General features: G+C 41.7%; 1 protein-coding gene across 4 annotated transcripts in view; it reads left to right on the forward strand.

Moving 5' to 3' along the window:
* LOC111875642 overlaps positions 1-21,388 on the forward strand; it is a 70,660-nt gene that overhangs the window by 14,907 nt on the left and 34,365 nt on the right. For 3 of the 4 annotated variants that reach the window (XR_002844763.2, XM_023872039.2, XM_033750160.1), the window contains exon 2: positions 16,555-16,628. The gene's annotated coding sequence lies outside the window, so the exon portion shown is untranslated. Of the gene's footprint in view, positions 1-16,554; positions 16,629-17,836; positions 18,025-21,388 lie in introns of those variants that run through there. The other variant, XM_033750159.1, reaches the window with a different exon arrangement.

Genomic DNA, 21,388 nt, shown 5'->3' on the forward strand with positions numbered 1-21,388 from the left:
TAGTGAGGTGTTACAGCTGTGCTGTTAAATCAAGACGTGTAAGTTACGTCACTCATCGTATTCAGGTAATTCATTCTTGTCCTGTCAAAACGGAGCCCTAAGTAAAATATTCAGATTTAATGAAGATGGATATAAGGGAATGAAAAGTGCCTGGTCACTAATTCGTGGCAATATTATGTCACTGGGTCACTGAAGTCTTGCTATGCAATTCGGTTAGGGAAGCAAAATATGATTAAAAATGATGTACGAAGTCTTTTACAAGTTGACCTTTTAGAAGATGGTGGTTTGAAAATGTTGTGATGCCGGGTCCTAGATTCAGCTGCCTCTTGACTGGATTCAGTGACGGATTTTTAACTTACCGATGTTGGACCGTAGTTACTGGTTCGTTAATTATACATCCACGTATTCACATACAGAAGAATTCCACTTCATGAACTGTAGGGCTTAATTTGATGGAATAAAGCCCCAACCTTTTTAATCGTTTTTATTTTGTTGGTGATGTGACTTTACTATCGGTTGAGAAACAGCTTCGGGTTTATTATATTAATGGGAACGCATGCCATGAAATATGCGAAAGAAAATACAGAGTTTTGCGGACATGGACCCGTATTACTTGCTGCTATACATTTTGTTTTGCCTACTATGTTTGGCCTCATTTCGTTCTGAAGACACAAGGACGAATGACCGGTAATCATTATATGAATTAAGTTAAAGTTACCCCTACCGGACACGGTAACCGAGCGGTCTAAGGTATGTACTGTCTTCTCTCGCTTGGAAACCGGGATCGTGGGTTCGAATCCCACTCATGGCATGGATGTTTAGTTTGTGTGTGTGCGTTTTTCTGTGTTTGTGTATAGGTAGAGGCCTTGCGACGAGCTGATCACCCGCCCAAGGAGTCCTACCGGATGTGTAAGATCTAGAAAAACCGAAGCGAACGGAGAAGTTCATGGAGGTAGGCCTAGGCCCACTGGGGCTGTAGTGCCAAGGAAAAAAAAGTTATCCCTGCGATTAATTAATTAAGCAGCACTCCATGAAGACATGTGAGGAAGTAGAGCTCCTAGAATTCTTGACCTCGGTAGAAAATGCAGAAGATTGGTCACATGCACGTTCCGGACGATTTACCGCTGGGGAATGATTCCCGGATATCTGTTGGGTGGGAGATTTTGTGGGCCCCAGAGCCGATTTTTACGCTGTGGAGAAGAGACAAATATCTTTTCCTTACCGGGAATCGAACCTAGAATCTTCGATCGTCGAGTCCTTAATCTAGTCTGTGTTAATAGAGCTGTTAATAGAACTGAATATTGTGCGAATGAAGAAAATTGCATATGGAGAGTTTCATAATTTGTGAACTTGCCACACATAAGGATAAAGAAACCGAGGGTGGTGAGATGGGAAGGAACATTAGCGCGCATGAGGAGATGAGAAGTGCATTTAGAATTTTAGCTGGAAAACCTGCGAAGAAGAGAGACCTAGGCGTAGATAATGATCTTAAAACATCTTAAAGCAGCCGGGTGTGAGAATTTGGACTGAAAATCTTTCTCATGATGGTGTACATTGACGGGTCGTTTTGAGTACAGAAATTATGGCTTCAAAAGAATGTAGGGAATTTCTTGACTTCATGAGCGACTTTTATCTCCTCAAGAAGGACCTTTTGTTCGGTGGAAATAATCATGCACGTACGTTGAGTCTACATACTATGAGCAGGATTCGAGCCCGTGATTCCAATGTCAGAGGTACAAGGCCTTGCGAGAACTACATGAATGTACAAATATTAGGAATTAGAAGTTCTGGACCCACTGTTTCACATTGCTATCAGATTTGAAGAGAGCGGTCTGAGGCATGCACTGTCTTCGCTCGCTCGAAAGCCGGGATCGTGGGTTCGAATCCCACTCAGGGCATGGATGTTTGTATGCGTTTTTCTGTGTTTGTCTACAGGTAGACGCCTTGCGACGAGCCGATCACTCGCCCAAGGAGTCCTACCGTATGTGTAAGATCTAGTAAACCGAAGTGAAACGGAGAAGTTCATGGAGGTAGGCCTAGGCTCAAATTGGGGCTGTAGCGCCACAGAAAGAAAAAATCAGATTTGAAGAACCAAGAGCCTAGTGACGTATAGAAGTGGAGTACATTCAAGAGTACACACTAGAATCTTTATCAGTATTGGAGCGATCCGCTAACGACGGAGGCTGTTGAGTGTCCGTTGGTCCCTTGTCTTTTCAGCTCTTTTGTTATGTTTGTCTGTATAGAGTCTTTCTGTTGATATGCATGTGCTGGCAACGCAGGACAGTGCATGTTGAAGTTGTACGTACATTTAAACCTGCGTGTGTTTTGTACAGTACATGATAATTTGGAGCAGTAATGATATATGACGCTCTTATTCGAACAGTTGAATTTCTGTCCGTTCGTGAAGTTCAAGTATCTAATCGATCATCATATTGTCAGTTTGAAGTGACTATGCGTCATTACATTTGATTTGCGAAAACTAAGTTAACTTTAAGTGCGTGTAAAACTTGTTCTTTCACGGTAAGAGAAGACCATATACTGAGGGTAAATGTAAAGTTGGCCCTGTGCCTGTTTAATTAAACACCATGCCATTAAGATGTGTACGGGTGGAGGTCTAGCTCCACCATTATTGACCTCTACAGTAGATGGAGGTTAGCAGTCAGCTTCAAAGATGTCAGTAATCTATGATGTGACACCCAGTAGATTGGTAGATAGATAACCAGACGATGCAGTCGGCATGTTCTTCTGAAACGTCGGCACCTATGTATCAAAGTACACTGTATCACATACAGGAAGACTTCAGTGTTAGTATTCACTGTCTTCAAAACTACAAAATTCGTAGATTGAGAATATTTGAGAACAAGTGAAAGGTAAAGTTTTTCCCGTGCTTAACTAGTTAAGCACTACGCCACGAAGGCGTGCGGGAGATTGAATGTATAGATCCACATTTTCTTGACCTCGACATTAGCTGGAGGTGAGTGGTTAGCTTCACGCCCTGGCGCTTTGCCCCTGGGGTAAGAGCCCCCGGTACAAATTGGATAGGAGGTTGAGTGGACCCTAGAGCCGGTTTCGACGACGTGGAGAAGAGAAAATTCTTGACCCTACCGGAACTCAAACTCCGACCCTCGGTCGTCCAGCCCGTAGCCAGTCGCTATACCGACTATGCTATCCCGGCTCCTAGAACTCAGTAGAAAACAAAAATTATTGTATTCTAACACCACACTGCGTCTTCTCAATCTGCTCCTACTATTCGTTGCTTGGTTACCGCTCTCAACAATGGCTACACCAGTATAATGTCACTAGGTGTTTCCTGATAACGAATCTTAACAATCGAAGTTGACCAGCTTCTGTATTCACGTCCCTACTCTTCGAGTTCCAGATAGCGCAGAGGAGAATATTTGTATCTCAGAGAGGCAAAGTAACAAGAGGAAGGAGAAAATGACGTATTTAGGATACTCTTGGTTTATACGTAGTGTTTCGCAGATATTAGGATGATGAAGCTAACGGTTTGATATGCAGAACGTGTAGCACGATTGGGGAAGTTCAGAAAGGCATACATTTTACTCGGAGAGCGTAAAAAGAAGTTAGATCTAAACGTATATTAGAAGTTAATATAAAAGTCTGTGCCAAAAAGTAGTTGTGAAAACGTGGGTTGGATTGAACTGACTCAGGAGGGAGTCCAGTGTTGCTCTTACAGAAACTGAAACTGTCAGTACATAGACCTGTTATTAATTTTCACTGCGACATATGTTGACTGATTCCCTTCCCACGGAAACGCCTGTTGTAGCGTTATCTGTTCAGATCAGGTGACTGCTTCATTTAGACCTTGAATTATCGAACTCGGTTGAAGTTCTAATGAGGCATATAAATCACAAATGTCAGTGTTGGCAGTTCCTGTGCTTCTCATACAGTTTAGAAAAGAAGCTGATTAACATATAAGCGTCACATAACAGAGGCGGATTTGTGAACCATTAATGAAATTGTATCTAAAATGTTTGCTAATTTACTAATAGAACAAATTCGATATTTTGAAATTCCATTGTGTAATATTCTTCTAAAGTTGTTAAGGTAGTGAGATCGAAGCTATACATATTGCATGACTAAAGAAAATATGAAACTTAAACAGGATTGTGATTATGTAAACATGTAAAGAAGAGACCGTTTTAAATTAATTAATAAGTTGCGATACAACTTAAGATCAAGGTCGTACTATCTAAATAACGAATCAATGAAATTTCATGTATTCAGTCCACACTCTCCCGCCCAATTTCTTTACGAACCTCCAGTTTTCGCCTAAATCTTCAAAGGCCTTCCCTTTCTTATAGCTCGAAGATAAATTAGTTTGCATTTGTCATCTCTTGCATAACTTCTACTTGTCTATCTTAATAGTATCCTCACATGTAGACCTAGGCCTCTAAAGTGACCTCCCTTTTTCACGGTTTCGGACGAAAGTTTTGCATGTTTTTCTCTTTTCTTCCATGCACTCTACTTGTCTCACACATCCTCTTCGACTTGTTGCCCGAAATTATATTCGATGAAGAATAAAAATTGCGAAACTCCTCATTATGCAAATTTTATCATTATCCTAAGCACTTCCTTTCCTCTCCTAGTTCCACATGATCTTCAGAGCACCCTGAATTCAAACACTGCGTTCTTCCCTTAGGGCAGAGAACCAAATCTTACTGTAATTGCCATTGTTATTTAGGGTGAAGGGTCAAATATTACACAAGGTAACAGCAAAAAATATAATTTTGTATATTTTGAACGCTTTTACTCGTAGATAGACGAGAACACAGAAGATTCTGAACTATATGGTGGCAAGCGACTCACGAACATATTCTTCTGTTAGTTTCTTTGTGAATTTTATTTTGATATGTTATTCTTTTATTGCTGGTGGGGTGGGACTAAGTCCCTTGTACTTCCTCCACTTCTGGCCTATTGTACCAGCCCCAGATTGAGGGTGATTGTGGAGCAGTTGGTGGAATGAAGATTGGCAGGGGAAACCGAAGTACTCGGAGAAAACCTGCCCCAGCTCCACTTTGTCCACCACAAATCCCACTTGACAAGAACCGGGATCGAACCCGGGCCGCCGCGGTGGGAAGCCAGCGACTAACCGCTTGAGGTATGGCGCGGCCCTTTTTGATATGTCACCGCCGTCCACAGATATTTTCCAAGTAACTATTAACTTTCTATATGTTACAATTTTGCATAGAAAATGCTGTAAGCAAAATGTGGCATGTAGACCCGTTGGTAGGCAACGACCTCGAAAGAAGCAAGTATACAACAGTCGTTGCTTAGCAACGGCCCCCCACGCAAGCCTGTTTCCTCGTCCTCGCAGTCCGTGCCGAGATGTTGTGAGCGGGGCCAGTTAGCTGTTGCCGTTAGTGGAGAGAGTGAGTGAATTAGTTAGAGGACTGCTGCGATTCAGTTGTTGTGAGCTTTGACTGTGAAAAGCTGGTAGCTGAGGCCACAGAGTTCGGGAACCCAGAGGAAGGGGAACGTCCGCCGATGGAAGCCGCTATCTAGAAACGGCAGTGAAAATGTGACTATGGACACTATTGCGTGTGTAACATTGAACTGTAAAGTGTAGTCATGCGTAGTGTCAAAGAGTTCAATAAAAATAGTCATCAGTCCAAAACCCGTCTATGATCACTAAAATCGTGACATTAGGAATGGTATGTATGGGACATGTGCAGAGATTGAAGAAGCAGAATGTGGGGGAAAAGTTTCAACGTTAGGAAGCCCCCTTTGGAGGAAAATAACACTTGATTTTGATAAACGTGTTGAGAAAGGAACATTATGTAGTAAAGGTAAAGTTGTACCAGTGCTAAACTAATGAAGCACTACGCCATGACGGCGTATGGGGGGTGGATATATAAATCCACATTTTCTTGACTTCGGCATTAGTCGGAGGTGAGTGGTCAGCTTCACGCCTCAGCCACTTTACCCCCGGGGAAAGAGCCCCCGGTACCCATTGGATAGGAGGCGGATTGGACCTCAGAGCCGATCTGGACGACGTGGAGAAGAGAAAATTCTTGACCCTACCGGGACTCGAACTCCGACCGTCGGTCGTTCAGCCCGTAGCTATCCGACCGTAACCGTTTTTATTGTGCTGCATGAATATATCCACAGTTTTCTTTTGCTTTGTAATCTTAGTCAAGTTAAATATACGTGTATTTAATACGAATGTCACGCCAATTTTATTGTTTAAATGTGGTTTAATGTAAGAAAACCCTGGCTGAAGAACGGACGATTTCGCTCGCACAATACAGCACACAGGCACACATACACACACAGTAGGATTTGAAGTTCTCACAGCGGGAGTTATGAATACTTGTATGTTCTGGGATATAATGCCGTGTAGTCAGTTTGAAGTCAGTCGACGTTTCGGTGGTACATGTCGCCTCTATGTTCAGGGGCGCAGAATAAGCGAAAAAAAAACAGCTTGAATCATGTAGCAAGCAGAGCCGTTATGTACATCCAAAACAGCGGTTGACTTTCAACGGCGTTATATCCCCCAAGATACGTAGAACTGGTCCGAACATATTACGTTGTATGTTTGGGTTCTTCCCCGAATTGTTTATGTATGATAGAGCAACATTGATGTTTTCGTAGTGACACTGTATTTGAAATCTGTTTCTTGCCGCCTGCTCTTCTGCTGTCTAGAGCCATTGTACTTATGAACTCAACTACGTAAACTCGTAAAACCATCTTCCACTGTTCTGTTGTGCACGAATTAGGTTCGCCGTGCTGGTACTGCATCTTTTCCGACAGTAGTGTATAGCGTACGGTCTAATTGATATGATCGAGGCGTGTAGTTGTGTACATGCTATTTTGTTGACCGGTTTGATCCAAGCATATACTTTTACGCAGCACGGTTACAGTTTTCATGGTATCTATGTTAAACCTTCGAAATGGGAGAGGACAAGTGCAAAATCAGTAAATTTCTATATCTCACCCTGCACACTTCACACTTGGAAATGGAGGCGACAGGTTCTTTCTAAACGTCGGTATCCGTCTACATGACTACACAGTGTCAGAACCCAATAAACCACAGGATGTCACTGTTTATCAAATATTATTAGGGTGATAATATTGAAAAAGATAATGTGGGCGGAGCATGCAATATTCATGGGAGAGCTGAGAAATGCAAGTAGTCAATCTGTTATGGGAACGAGAGTGCGTCGTCATCAGATAGCGACGTAGACCCTTACCTCATCGTTAGTAAGTTATTAGACCCTTTATTCAACATACGAGTACTTCTAATATTCAGACGTCGGTGAGAATTTAAAAGATAGTTGCACAGGACTGTTCTTCCGTAAGGTTGTCTGCTCAGGGTATGACGCTGTGGTTAGTATATTGGATTGACTTTACAAAATGTTGTGGAAAACCTGAAGGGAATAGACCACTTATATCTAGGCGTGCATAGAAGGGCAATATTTAAAAAGTATTGAAGGTATATAGTATGAAAGCGTGGATTGTATTCAACTCGATCTGGATAAGGTCAATTGACGAGGTCTTGTGATCACGATTCATAAAAAGCGGGAAATTTCTTGACTAGCTGAACAATCATCAGATTCTCAAGAACAGCTCTTCTTCTTGGAGTTGGTAGGTAAATAATTTTGTCACGTTTTCCTGTATGTATAAGTGGTAGTCATAAAAATATATCTTATATAAATCATCATGGGTTAAGTACGATTGTGATAATGCGTGTTTTCGTGTCAGGATAATATTAAAATGTCCAGTTTTCATTTATTGATGGGGGGCTGGGGATATCTGAAGATGGATCTAAGGCATGAACAGACATCTCTTGCTCGGATGCTGGGATCGTGGGTTCGAATTCCACTCGAGGCATGGATGTTTGGTGTGTGTGCGCGCGTTTATTCTGTGTTTGTATTGTCCCGTGTTTTGGTAACGGCCTTGAGACGGGCTAATCACTCGCCGAAAGAGTCCTACCGACTGTGAAAATTGATTCATCATCATCATCAGTAATCTGTCAGACGACAGGTCCACAGTCTGTTCCAAAACAATTCCTCACTTAATGCGATCTAGAGCTTTCTCCTTCAAATGACAGTATCCTCTTCTGTCCCCAAGGTCATCCAGCATCTTCTTACGTCTTCTTCCTCGTCTTCTTGTCACTTCTATCTGCCCTTCTATCTCTCCTTTAATAACTTCTTTTAGAACGCAGTTTCTGCGTAAAACATGACTAATCCAATTAGCTTTCCGTTTTCTTACTTCGTGTAGGATATTCCTCTGCTCACTGACTCTAATTAACACTTCTTCATTTCTCACATAATCGGTCCAACTTATCTTCTCCATCCTTCTTCAACACCACATTTCGAAACTTTCCAGATGTTTCTCATCTACTGCCCTAAGTGTCCATGTTTCAGCCCCATACAGAGCTATGCTCCAAATGTAGCATTTCAGTAGTTTCTTCCTCAAATTTAAGTCCAATTTGCTGGTAAAAATATTCTTCTTCTTGCTAAATGCAGCTTTTGCCATAGCAATCCTGGATTTAATTTCACTAGTACACCTTCCATCATCTGTTAACAAGCTACCCAAATATTTAAAACATTGATTACGGAACTGAATAAGAGGTCTAGGCCCTGAATGGGCTGGAAGAGCCATTGAAAATAAGTCTGAAGATGAACATAATTAACACACATGCTGGCTAAGGTATTTCTGTTTTCAAGTCATTTATGATTGTATTTCAGTATTTTTTTTTTCAACTACAAATTAAGTGCGACGTCATGAAGGAAAAACCGTACTGCAGTAAATATATCTAAAGGTGATGAGATGCCGGGAGGTGTGTTGATACTTACGAAACATGCAGAACAAATTTTCTGTTTCGACATTGTGTTGTCATTGTGCAGCCGTTATATTTATTTTCATTAGCGGCATTTCTTTCGTAACTGCTGCAGAGTTGCATGCTCAAAGCTGCACGGTGTTGTAAATCGTCTTGTTCCATGTCATGGGAAAGTCTAACACGCACCACAGACTTCTGGAACATAATTTATGAAGAGAGTTTTCAGCGTCACAGTATGTTCGATTGTCCAGAAAAACTGATATACTCTGCCACGTGACTAAGAGTTCGATTTCTGTTTCTATCTGTTTACGTTTTTTCTGTCGTACTTTTCTTTTGTATATCGATTACATTCTATCCTTCGAGCTTCCATCCGTCTCTACTTAAATTCTGCCTTTATAGCGAATAAAATTTCCTTCCATGTTTCGTAAATTGTGTTCCTTTAATAACTCTATTGAAACTGCTTACGTTAAATAGCATCGTATGGATAGACGCTTGTGGGTGTGAAACCAAGCGATTGTGACATATTTCGATGCAATATTGAATTATTTCCCAGGAGGATTGATGATATGGCATGTCTCCGTGCCTAGATTCGAAATCAGGACCTCCGAAAATGGCAGTCTTTTAATCATACTGCCGGACCTTCGTGATCACAACTTTGCCAAATTCCAAATGCGTTCCTTGGAAATTGTTGGATTGTGCGGAATTGAAATTCGAGTAGGATATCAGGAGAAACAGTTTCCGTCAATATTTTAGTCGCTGTGACAGGGGAACTCATGTGAGCGCACGCAATGTATTTTTTTATTCAGTCTGTCGGTATTCGAACAGTTCGCATATAACGTGACTTTATAAAACCGATCGAAGTCTTCTCTTACACTCATGTTAAGCTCTAGTAAATTCGAAGCAGGCATCTACAAAATATATATCTAGCTTTCACCTGAATAAAGAATCCACAGTTCCTTTCTAAATTTACCGCAGATTTGGTCAGATGTTATTCTTTGTTTTTTTTTTTTTGTTGACATGATCACAATGTAATTAGCGTCACTAGGTATGTTTTTAAGTGACAGTTTTAAATCTCTGTCGTAAATAAGATTGTGTTATTCTGTGTTGTTTCGCTACAGAAATTGAAACTTATACTATAAGCTTCATAAAGTTGATCTTATGTTATACTGATGGGAACGCAAGGACGCGTGAAACGGTTAATTTTGTTGTGCAGGATTATGGTGGAAAATATCAGTGAAGAAGATTATTTGGGAAACAGCGTAGGTAAAGTTGTCCCATCGCGTAACCAATTAAGCACTACGCCATGAAGGCGTATGGGAGAGTGGGTGTATAGATACATGTTTTCTTGATCTCGGCAGTAGTTGGAGGTGAGTGGTCAGCTTCACACCTCGGCCGGTTTATCCTCGGGGAAAGAGCTCCCGGTACCCATCGGATAGAAGGTTGGATGGACCCCAGAGCCGATCTGGACGTTGTGGAGAAGAGAAAATTTTTTACCCTACTGGGACTCGAGCTCCGACTCCTCCGTCGCCCAACTCGTAACCAGTCGCAATACCGACTGAGCTATCCCGGTTTGGGAGACAGCGCAGAGGGAGGATAAAATTACAAAAATCGGATTTGGAAAAGTTAACTGGATTGAATTGGCGCAAATAGTATTTTATGAACACGATGTTGAACTTCATGGTTCCGTAAAAGTAGAGAATTACTTTATTACTTGAATGAATATATGGTACTCAGTGAAGACCATCATGGACTTAGGGAGCACTTAGAAAATATTGCAGCAATTATTAATTTAATAGACATATTAAACGATTTTATATTATGAGCTGTCGTCACTGATTTATCCCATCAGAATTTGTAATCGAATTCATTATTCGGTCAGTTATAGCGAACTAATACGAGACATCCAAAACTGATCTCTTCTTGAGAAGCAGGTGGTAGCTGATGTGATCAAGAAATTTTCCTTATTATGGGGGGAATTCCGACTAAGGTTGGCACCAACTTCGCCGACAAGCTGCGGTCGCTCGGTCGGTATAGTTCGCTTGCGGACTATAAAACTACGGAGTTTGTTTTTTTATGGAATTTCGAATGTTCATTTCCGTGTCCACAAGAACGCCTACTGGACCCTCTCCTAGTCAGTTTGAATCTATTTCATATCCACAAACCGTACTTTTGAAAGATTCATTTTAATGTTATCTTGCTATATACGTGTATATCTAGGTCTCCCAAGTGGCCTCCTCAGGTTCACCGTCTAGAACTTTCTACCTGTTTCTCATATGCCAGTCAGTATTTCACAGCATGGTGATTTCACGTTACCTGTATGTGGGTGTGTGTGTGTGGGTGAAAGAGATTTGCACCTAAATAACATTCAGGAAGGCACGAAGTCCGTTATTTAACATTCCTTCCGTTTCACTTCGGTTTACTAGATCTTACACATTCGGTAGGTTTCCTTGTGCTGGTGGTCAGCTCGTCGTAACACCTCTACCTGCACAGAAACACAGAAAAACACACATACACAAACATCAAATGTCCATTCCCTGAGTGGGATTCGAACTCACGATCCCGGCTTGCGAGCGAGTGAAGGCAGTGCATGCCTTAGACCGCTCAGCTACCGTGACCGGCTGTTTAACATTGGATAGAATTACATAGCTATGTATATGTCAGATTGTAAAGAGGGGTAGAAGGCAGATTGAGGTGGGTAAAATTGCGGAATGAAATAGAGAAGAATGGTGCTTTGAAGCGGGACAACAATATATCACACTGTTTTGTTTGCGTGTCCGTCATTTATGTTTCAGTGTAAGAGATGACGGTGTTTCGGCCAATTTAGTTCATTCCATTAGTCTTTAATAACAAGCTTGTTTTCAGTTTTATTGTAATATTGGGCCGTGATTGTACTGTAACCATCTAGTTGTGTTTTAACCCTTAGTCTTAGAGGGGGCACGCGGTAGCGTAGTTGGCTGAGGCACTATGCTACAAGCCGGAAGGAATGGTGCTTTGAAGCGGGACAACAATATATCACACTGTTTTGTCTGCGTGTCCGTCGATCGAATCCCGGTGAGGTGGATTTTTTCAATTTTTATGGTCCTTGGATGGACTCAGCCTCTAACAGAAATAAGTACCAGGAATATTCCTGGGGCTAAAGGGCGGCCGGCGCGTAAGGCTGCCAACCTCGCCGCCATTTGTGAGCCGATTGTCTAGAAAATATGGGAGCCTCAACATCTCACAACCCTATGGGCCTCCACGGCCTGTTACAGGGATAGCTTTACTTACTTTACATTTAGAAGTATTCATGCTAATTAATTTCAGGCTTCTGTGACTCTAATCACAAGGCCATATACTCTTTTAGAAGTTCCTCCTTAACAAATTACGTGGTATACTGTGTCTAAAACATCTTTGAGGTTACGTCATCATCAGTAACAATTTCCGTTACATCATCATTAGAAACTTATAAAAGTATACTTTCAACATACGACGGGTGCCAAAATCAATATATCGGAAATCTCGTTGAAGAAGCAGACCGTTTCTTCTAAGAGGCTGGCTGCTCAAGGTATGACGTACCCTGAAAGAGGTTTTAGATAGCCAATGTATTGGTACTCAGTTCTTGTCGACTCAAAACATACTCGTGCAGATACATTCTCTTGTTTCATTTAAAGACGGCCAATCCTGAGTAGAATATTAATAATAAAAAGAAGAACGAAAATAATTGAAATGATGGATGGTGTGCCAGTAACATGAAACCTCACACTCTCCCTCTTGCTGAAACATCGAATCCGGAAAACCTCCTGTCAGGTAGCAGACCCATAGTCTCAACACCGCTAACTCTAAAGCTTTGGACATGATCCTAAGTCATTTTCTTCTCACTTTCATTCTCACATTCTCCCCCCCCCCCTCAAAGTGTATCTAATATTATCCTTCAATCTCCTCCGTCTCTCTCGCCTCATATTCTCTTAACATCCATATTAATATTATCGTCCTATATACGCCTGGACTGCCTCTGTGGTCTAGTGGTCGGAGTTCTTGGCTACAGATCCAGGGGTTCCGGGTTCGTTTCTCAGCGCTACCAGATTTTCTGAAAAGTAGTGGGTCTGGAACGGGGTCCACTCATCCTCGTGAGGATAATTGAGGAACTACTTGAATGGAAAAATAGCGGCTCCGGTCTAGAAAACAGAAATTAACGGCCGTAGGGATTCGTTGCGCTGATCACGCGACACCCTCTATCCGCAAAAAGTTGGTACTAACTTCGCCGACAAGCGGCGGTCGCTCGGTCGGTATAGTTCGCTTGCGGAGTAAAGCCACGGAATTTGTTTATATACGCATGCGTCTCCGATGGGCTCTTTCTTTTAGGTTTTCTGTCGAAAAATGCATTTATCACCTCCCCAGTGTTCTCTTCGTTCAACCAATCTCATTTTCCTTGATTTGATCATTGTTTGTATTTGTTGAAGTGTTAACATTTTGAAGTTTATTTTATAAGATGTACAGTTTTTCTTCTTCCATGGAATGTGATAAGGCTGTGTTCGCTTCATTGCCGGATATGTAATAAAGTATGGCTCTCTTACCTTCACTGTATTTTGAGCAAAATTATTTAACGTACATCCGGGCCAGTTGGGCACGCTATAGTGTTCATACATGCGTCTTGTTTGTGTCGTAGACCGTATACGTAACATTGCAACGGATATGGTTACTGTAATGCTAATAACACATCGGCAGTCTTTTATTGAAACAACTGTGCACGCGCGTAGATGTACGGGGATCAATTTATGCTTGAAGTAACATCGGTTTCAATTGTAAGTCGTTTATTTACACGCTCTTCTGAGAATATAACCTGCCAAACAACTGTACCTATAATTCTGAAATGGTAGCATTACTATTTTGATAATTGTTGAAGGTTTACTGGTATTATCCATGATATGTATGTAATGGCCGACCAAAGGTACAGAGATATGTTCACCAACGGACTACTTAACGGAGGTCGATAGCAAGTGTAAAGACATTCGTGTGAAGCATACGCCTGTAGCTGGCCTATAGGAGAGGGACTGGTGAATTTAATTTTAATTTTTGGAGCCTTGGTTTTTGTGGTACACTGCTTGTTTGTGTATCTGGTATTTTAAAAGTATACGTGATAAGGTTATATAGCCTAGAGCTAGAAATAAGAGGACAATATCATGCCACAGAAAGTCGCGCCATCAATAATACCATTTTGATAGCCGTGTGAACGTCCGAGGTGGGATCAATGCTAGCGCCACTTAATGTTGAGTTTTTTTTTTGGGGTTGGGGGGGGATTTTACGATGCTGTCAGAAGCAAGACTGTGTGGCGTCGAATGGTAGGATAGATAAACGATGATTTGGAAGGAAGTTATTGTGGCCTAATTCACGTAGTATCCCATCATTTTCCTGGAAGGATAGAGGAAGTTCGTGAAAAATCCTCATGATCACAAATGCCGTGCCCGAAATTTGAATCGAGCACCTCCAGACTACGAGTCTGTTGTCATCACGTCAGCTTGTGTAGTTATGGGTCTTCGAATGTTATGCAACTTATGGTGTAACTGATATTTTGGACTTTACCCACGGTCTGGTACTCCGAAAGAACAGAGAGTTTCAGAAACTTGATTTGTTTCCGTCCTCAGGTGGAATATAAGGTTTGGCATAAAATGCTAATCTCAATCACTGATGAGTCTGACAGCTCCAACTGAGTGTCTTTCTGCTTTTTCACCTGAGGACGTAAATAGATATGTGTACGATTTGAGGTTCTCACAGTAGTTATGAGGATATAACGCGGTGTAGTCCGTTGAAAGTCAATCGATGTTTCGGAAGAACATGTCACCTAAATCTTCAGGAAAGAAGAATAAGTCCAGTTAGAAAGCAGATAGGAAGGAGATCCGTCTACAGATCTAAATTCCAAAAGGTCGTGTTTTTTCGTAATTCTAGAAGATGGATAAATTCCAGACGCTCCGTAATCCCAAGTGTGATATGCCATCGTCAGAACCTTATGGAATTTACGTATGCAGATTTTATAAGCGTATTTTTTTGTGACGCCAGGTAGTGAAGTAACCCTATATGACGAGTGGCAGGTAGTTGAAGTCGGTAGTAATGAAAATTGTACACAGTAGTAGTTCACAAGAGCCGGTCACGGTAGCCGAGCGGTCTAAGGCATACACTGTCTTCGCTTGCTCGGAAGCCTGGATCGTGGGTTCGAATCCCACTCGGCATGGATGTTTGTGTGCGTTTTTCTGTGTTTGTGTACAGGTAGAGACCTCGCGACGAGCTGATCACCCGCCCAAGGAGTCCTACCGTATGTCTAAGATCTAGTAAAACCGAAACGGAGAGTTTAATGGAGGTAGGCCTAGGCCCAAATGAGGGCTGTAGCGCCAATGAAAAAAAAAGTAGTTCACGAAGTTCTATAATTAATCATTTGTAATTTGTACTAGCTTCTTCTTACTGACGAAACAGATTTGAAGGAGATGGCGCCACAAGTTTCTCACAGAGTCTCGTTTTAAGAAATTTTAAACAGTTACGTTCAGTAAATTGTAACGTAGATGTACAAAATAATTCTCAATTCCATGATATAAGTTTTCATGAGGAAGGTCTGTGATAACTTAAGATGTTTAAGTAGTTTGGCCCGGTAACATTATATTTCGGAGCTCCAGACCCCTGTCTCTGAATACGAATAGGCCTACTTATCTGAATTTGTTACAGTTTCTCCATGGTCCTCCGAGATGGCGTTTCCTCTCAAACATGTTATTACGTATATACATATTTGGCTCAGCCTTCCGAATCGCCTCTTTAACAGTGATGATATCCAGCGTAGTTCGGCATGGGAAGCAAAACGTTAACATTTATATGCTGTAAGTATAAGGAAAACAAAGTGGAGAAGGGGGCCGCGCTATAGCTCAAGCGGTTAGTCGCTGGCTTCCCACCGCGGCGGCCCGGGTTCGATCCCGGGTCTAGTCAAGTGGGATATGTGCTGGACAGAGTGGCGCTGGGGTAGGTTTTCTCCGAGTACTTCGGTTTCCCTTGCCAATCTTCATTCCACTAATTGCTCCACAATCACCCTTACCTATCCTCTGGGGCCGGTACAATAGGCCAGAAGTGGCCGCAGTACCAAGTGGACTTAGTTCCACCCCACTAAGGGGGGGAAACAAAAATGGAGAAGATAGTATTGCCATTTTATGTTCCCATTCATTTGGACGCAGTTATCTCTGCTACACAATTTGTGACGCACCCAGCCCCCCTCAACAGTGTGTCTTTCCATGTCTTCTATTGCACGTATGTGGCTGATTCTTTCGAAGGTGAACAAACCATCATTCTCATAAATTGAAGTTTTTCTATTCGAAGTGGGGGATAGCAGACGATAAAAATGTAAATAAGTAAACTCGCATTGTTCGTGTATTGTATTTTTTTCTGTATTATTCAGATGATACATAGCTCTTGGTCTCACGTGACGTGCCGTATGTGGAATCATTATGATTATCAGAGGGATAACTTTCAGTTATTTTAAGCCCGCAGCCTGATTCACAGACTTAAAGTAATAAAGCATTAATGCAAGAACAATTCTCGCAGACGTTTTGGTATGCTAGCTCGCCAGAGCGTTTTAGAGTTTCTCGATATGATCGTGTACTGAAACGTCAGTCTCTCACATTGAATGTTATAAACTACATTTTTCCTTGTAGTGGTGACATCTGTTAAATACCAGATGAACTGTAAATAGTGAAGGCATATTAATATATGACTGGAAATGTTTGATTCTGTTTCAGCTCCGCTGAGTCACCGTGAGTTCTGCTGGTGACGGATGGGCAATGTGACATACACATCCCAACGGCTGGCTGATGTGAGTGACAAGTGAAATTCCGTTTTACTTCTCCCAGAATGAACAGTGTTGTCTCAGCTTATCATGATTATTTTTCTCCCACACAAAGTGATTCTAGTTTTTATTACCCAGTGGAGCTACTTTTTATTGTGTGGGTTGAGGTAAGACTGGGTCCAGTTGGTACGTAGCCCATAAGGGGCATGTTATACCAGTCCTGATCATGTATGAGTATGGAACAGTCGGTGAAGTGAGAATTAGCAGGGTAAATCCAAGTTTTAGGAGAAATTTTGCCCCAATGCCAGTTTGTACACCACAGAACCTACATGACCTGGCATCGGATTGAATTCAGGCTGCCAGTGTCTAACCATCTGAGCTATGGCACGATTCCCCATTGGAGTTTCGTTTATTACACGAATGTAGTTCAGGATTTCAGACTTTTTTCACGTAATAGTTTCGACGTCTTAATGAACCATTATTATTATTATTAGAGGGGGTGGGTTTCCCCATGCACTTAGACCAGTTATTGGTCCATTGTGCGTCCCTCTTTAATTTCTACTGTCGGCATACCCTACCCGTACTGGTGCGTGCTATCAGCCCCGTTCAGCCAACGAGGTCGGCCCTCGGTATCTGATATTTCCCCCATCTACCAGAGGCGTTGGAAACTACTTGGGCGGGAAATGTGTTGCTTATTTTTGCTCAGAGTCTGCTAGAGACATGAGGATCTTTTACGTGCCGTAAATCTACGACACGGGACCCACGGCTTAAAGTCCTTCCCGGAGGACTTGTTCCCTGAATTTTTCCTCCCTTAAAAATTCCACGACCTCCGCCGGGTTTGAACCCGCGTACCTTGAGGCCGCATAATGAACAATTATAGCCACTCATATGGCACTGGTATGGGAATAGAGCATAAATGTACCTACAAAGTAGGATTTGAGATTCTCACGTCTGTGGTTATGAAGAATTCTATCTTCTGGGATATAACGCCATGATTGACTTTCAACGGACTACCCGGCTTTATATCCAAGAAAATATAACCTTTCATACCTACAGTGTTTTGCGTATCAAATTCTTGTTATGTTTTCTAGTCCCCCAAAGAAGATGTGAGTCATCCCATGCATACAAAATAGCAGCCTTTTGCTTCTCACTGTTTTGTCTAAAACTGAATACGCTAAATGAGTACGACCGGTTTCGTGTGTTCTTCGAAAGCGGTTCTGACAAGGCGTACTTTCCCGTATAGTGAATAACTTACGTGCTGGACACGATTATATCGATCAAAGCGATGGAATTTCCCGCAAGTTGCTGCGCAAGGCTGTTTTACCCAGTGCTGATGAAAATGAATAGTTAGTCGGTCGAAAATTCCACTTATCTGAGTGAAACTTGACATAAGGATAAAATAGAAGATAGTGGCATATAGTCAGTAAGTTTAATGCTGAATTAAGTAGTGAAAAATTCTGTACAGGAACAAAGAATAGAGTAAAATTCATTACAGTTGAAGTTTCTGTTGTATCAGTGAATACAACCTAGGAAGAAAGACCTGTTTACAGAGCTAAGAAAAAACTTATTGATATTCAATATAAATATTGTGTGCTACATATTTTGATAATTTTTACATACTGTGTTTTTACTTTTCTGGTCTAGAAAACCGAAATTAAAGGCCGTGGGAATCCGTTGCGCTGACCACGCGACACCCTCTATCCGCTAAAGTTAGCACTAACTTCGCAGACAAACGGCGGTCGCTCGGTCGGTGTAGTTCTCTTGCGGACTCAAGCCACAGAGTTTGTTTTTTGTTTGTGTTTTTACTTTTATTTTCCTTCAATAATTGAAATTACGAAGACAGTTCAGCATAATTATGGGAAGTATTTTTTAACGTTGCAGTTACTAAAGTCACAATTTTCAGTGTATATTACATGCAGTACATGACTTTAATTAAGTCTCTGTTAGTATAACTCGAAGATGCAACACCATTGATATCAAAACCCACCAGTATAAACGATCCTGAGCCAGTTCCATCCACATTCTATTCGCAAACCTATCTACCCGACGTCCATATCAGTGCAGTACTTTCGTCTTATTTTCAGTCTTGTAAGACAGGCATTCCCATAGTGGGAGCAGTGGAAGATTTTTCTTAGGGCCGTCGATAACAAAGATTACTGTTGATCATAAAAATATTAAAACACAAACATACATTTTAATATGAAAAATACTTCATGAATATGGACGATGGGCAGCCATTTTAGCACGAGAACCAATTTAAAAACCTAAAAATGTTGCGCTGCCCACAAGCGACTGATAAGAAAGCCATATTTTTTTTGTTTACTATACTTTAAATCAAACTTCCGAACAACATAATTAGTAGTATTAATACAATTAAAACATTAATATATTTTTATTGCTTAAGTTGTATTTTGAGGATGGAACAACATCAATGAGAAATTTTCCACTGTTTATTTGCCATGAAGTTATAAGTACCTGTATATACGAAAGAAGCAGGAAGTCAGAGGCACCTTTCCAATCTTCGATCGTCGAGTCGATTTATGGATTTAATCTTATCCACTTTCATTTTCGAAAATTATTTCACAAAAACATATAAGTTTCAGAAAATCTTATCATTCGCCGTCCATGGTCACCACACAGGAAAATTGTTATGAAAGCCAAGGAATCGCACGTGCCTAAATGTATTCCTGAGATCCGTATCACAGTTTTCATCTGTCTTCTCTGATGGAATCGGCTGGAACCGTTTCAACATTAACGCCAAATGCCGTTGAGAATATGTTTGCTTTGGCCTCAGATTTGCATATATCTTGGAAACGGGAGTTGAATTCTAGTTGAAGAAGCTGAGTGTTCCACATATTTCACAGCATCGGTGGGTATTCCCGTTCTCATAATTGAGAATTGTGTCATTGTTTGCAGCTCCCACAATCTAAGGCTCCTCTTGAACGCTGTTATTTTGCCAAAAATTTCATTGACAATCCTATTCATTCCTTGTATGCTGATGTTCAGTTCGCTCATATATTCGATATAAAACTCAGAGTTGAACATGCAGTCGTGATGATACAGCTGAGGAAGACGTTCGGCTTCATTTCCAGAAATAATTCAGCGTCTGACTTCAGGTCATACACGCGTTTAAGCATCCGACCACGGTTGAGCGTATAGTAGAGAACATATCGATGCTCGGAGTCCACGTCACTCAAGAAGTCTCTGAATTGGCGATGATTGATTTCCCCCCCCCCCTTGGCACTACAGCCCCAGTGGGCCTAGGACTACCTCCATGAACTCCGTTCACTTCAGTTTACTAGATCTTACACATTCGGTAGGACTCCTTCGGCGAGTGATCAGCTCGTCGCAAGGCCTCTACCTGTAGACAAACACAGAAAAACGCACACAAACATCCATGCCCTGAGTGGGATTCGAACCCACGATCCCGGCTTCCGAGCGAGCGAAGACAGTGCATGCCTTAGACCGCTCGGCTACCGTAACCGGCTGATTTCTTTTTTTACCCAATGAAATTTACGAGTTTTGAAACCACTGAAATAACATTTGTCGGCTTGAGAGGTTTCGCACACAGATTTTCTTGACGTAACAAGCAGTGGAGTATAATAAAGTCGTGATCCATCGTATTTTTCACGTGTTTGGAAGATATGCGACTGTTTCATCCGGCCATTCTTGCTGCTCCATCCGTCACTAGTCTAGCTAGTTTCAGTTTTAGCATATCCAAACTTTGCAGCACCTACTTGACATCTTCATATAAATTTGTATCTGTAGCGGTCCCTTCCGCCGGTCACGGTTGCCAAGCGGTCTATGGCATGCACTGTCTTCGCTCGCTCGGAACCCGGGATCGTGGGTTCGAATCCCACTCAGGACATGGAGTTCAGTGTTTGTGTGTGTGAGGGGGGTTCTGTGTTTGTGTACAGGTATAGACCCTGCGACGAGCTGAGCAGCCGCTCAAAGGGTCATACCGAATGTCTTAAGATTAGTAAACCGAAGTGAAACAGAGTTTCATGGAGGTAGGCCAAGGCTCAAATTGGGGCTGTGGCGCCAAAGGGGGAAAAAAGATCGGCCCCTTCCATTGGGATCAAGGCAGTTAATTTCTAGTTAAACTCCGTTTGATGATTCCACAAGCAGCAAGTTGCGTGGTACTGTTCACATCGGCGCTTTCATCTATAGCTATAGGAAACCAGTGAACATTAGCGCCATCATTTTTAAGTCCTTTAAATCCTTTGGTTAAGAGTTCCTTGATTTTTCGTCTAGCGGTAAATGTTCGTAAAATCATTTTAGGCACCATGTTGTGTTTTAGGAAGTTCAACATCTGCAGTTTCCTCTAACGTAATCTCTCTTCTTTAGAATGTTTTCCCCGTTTTGGAAGAAAAGTAGGCTTATGAGATTACCTTGCTCTGTATGTCTATCCTCCCTGACAAATTTTGAGCTCCCGACTGATCGTCATGAACCTTGGTATGTCTCTCATGCTACCTGAGACCATCCCAACGGTGTACTTCATAAACCCCTACCATCAGTAATGTTAACACTGCACCCTCTCAGAAAGTAAATATACTTAAGATTTGGTTTGTTTCCATTGTGGTCCGTCACACTCACAATATCATAAGAAGTTAAACAGTTCAGTCCAGTGTGACTAGTCACACTGGACGGATCTGTTTAACGTCTTATGATCATTAAGATTAGTTGTTATTCTCCTGTTGCTAAATAACATTCAAATACCCATATAGTTTGAGGCGGGGGGGGGGGGGTCGGGCTTTTTATTTTAAATTTAGGGCTGTTCAGAATAG

The sequence above is a fragment of the Cryptotermes secundus genome, unplaced genomic scaffold (assembly GCF_002891405.2).
Source record: "Cryptotermes secundus unplaced genomic scaffold, Csec_1.0 scaffold297, whole genome shotgun sequence".
Lineage (NCBI taxonomy): Eukaryota > Metazoa > Arthropoda > Insecta > Blattodea > Kalotermitidae > Cryptotermes > Cryptotermes secundus.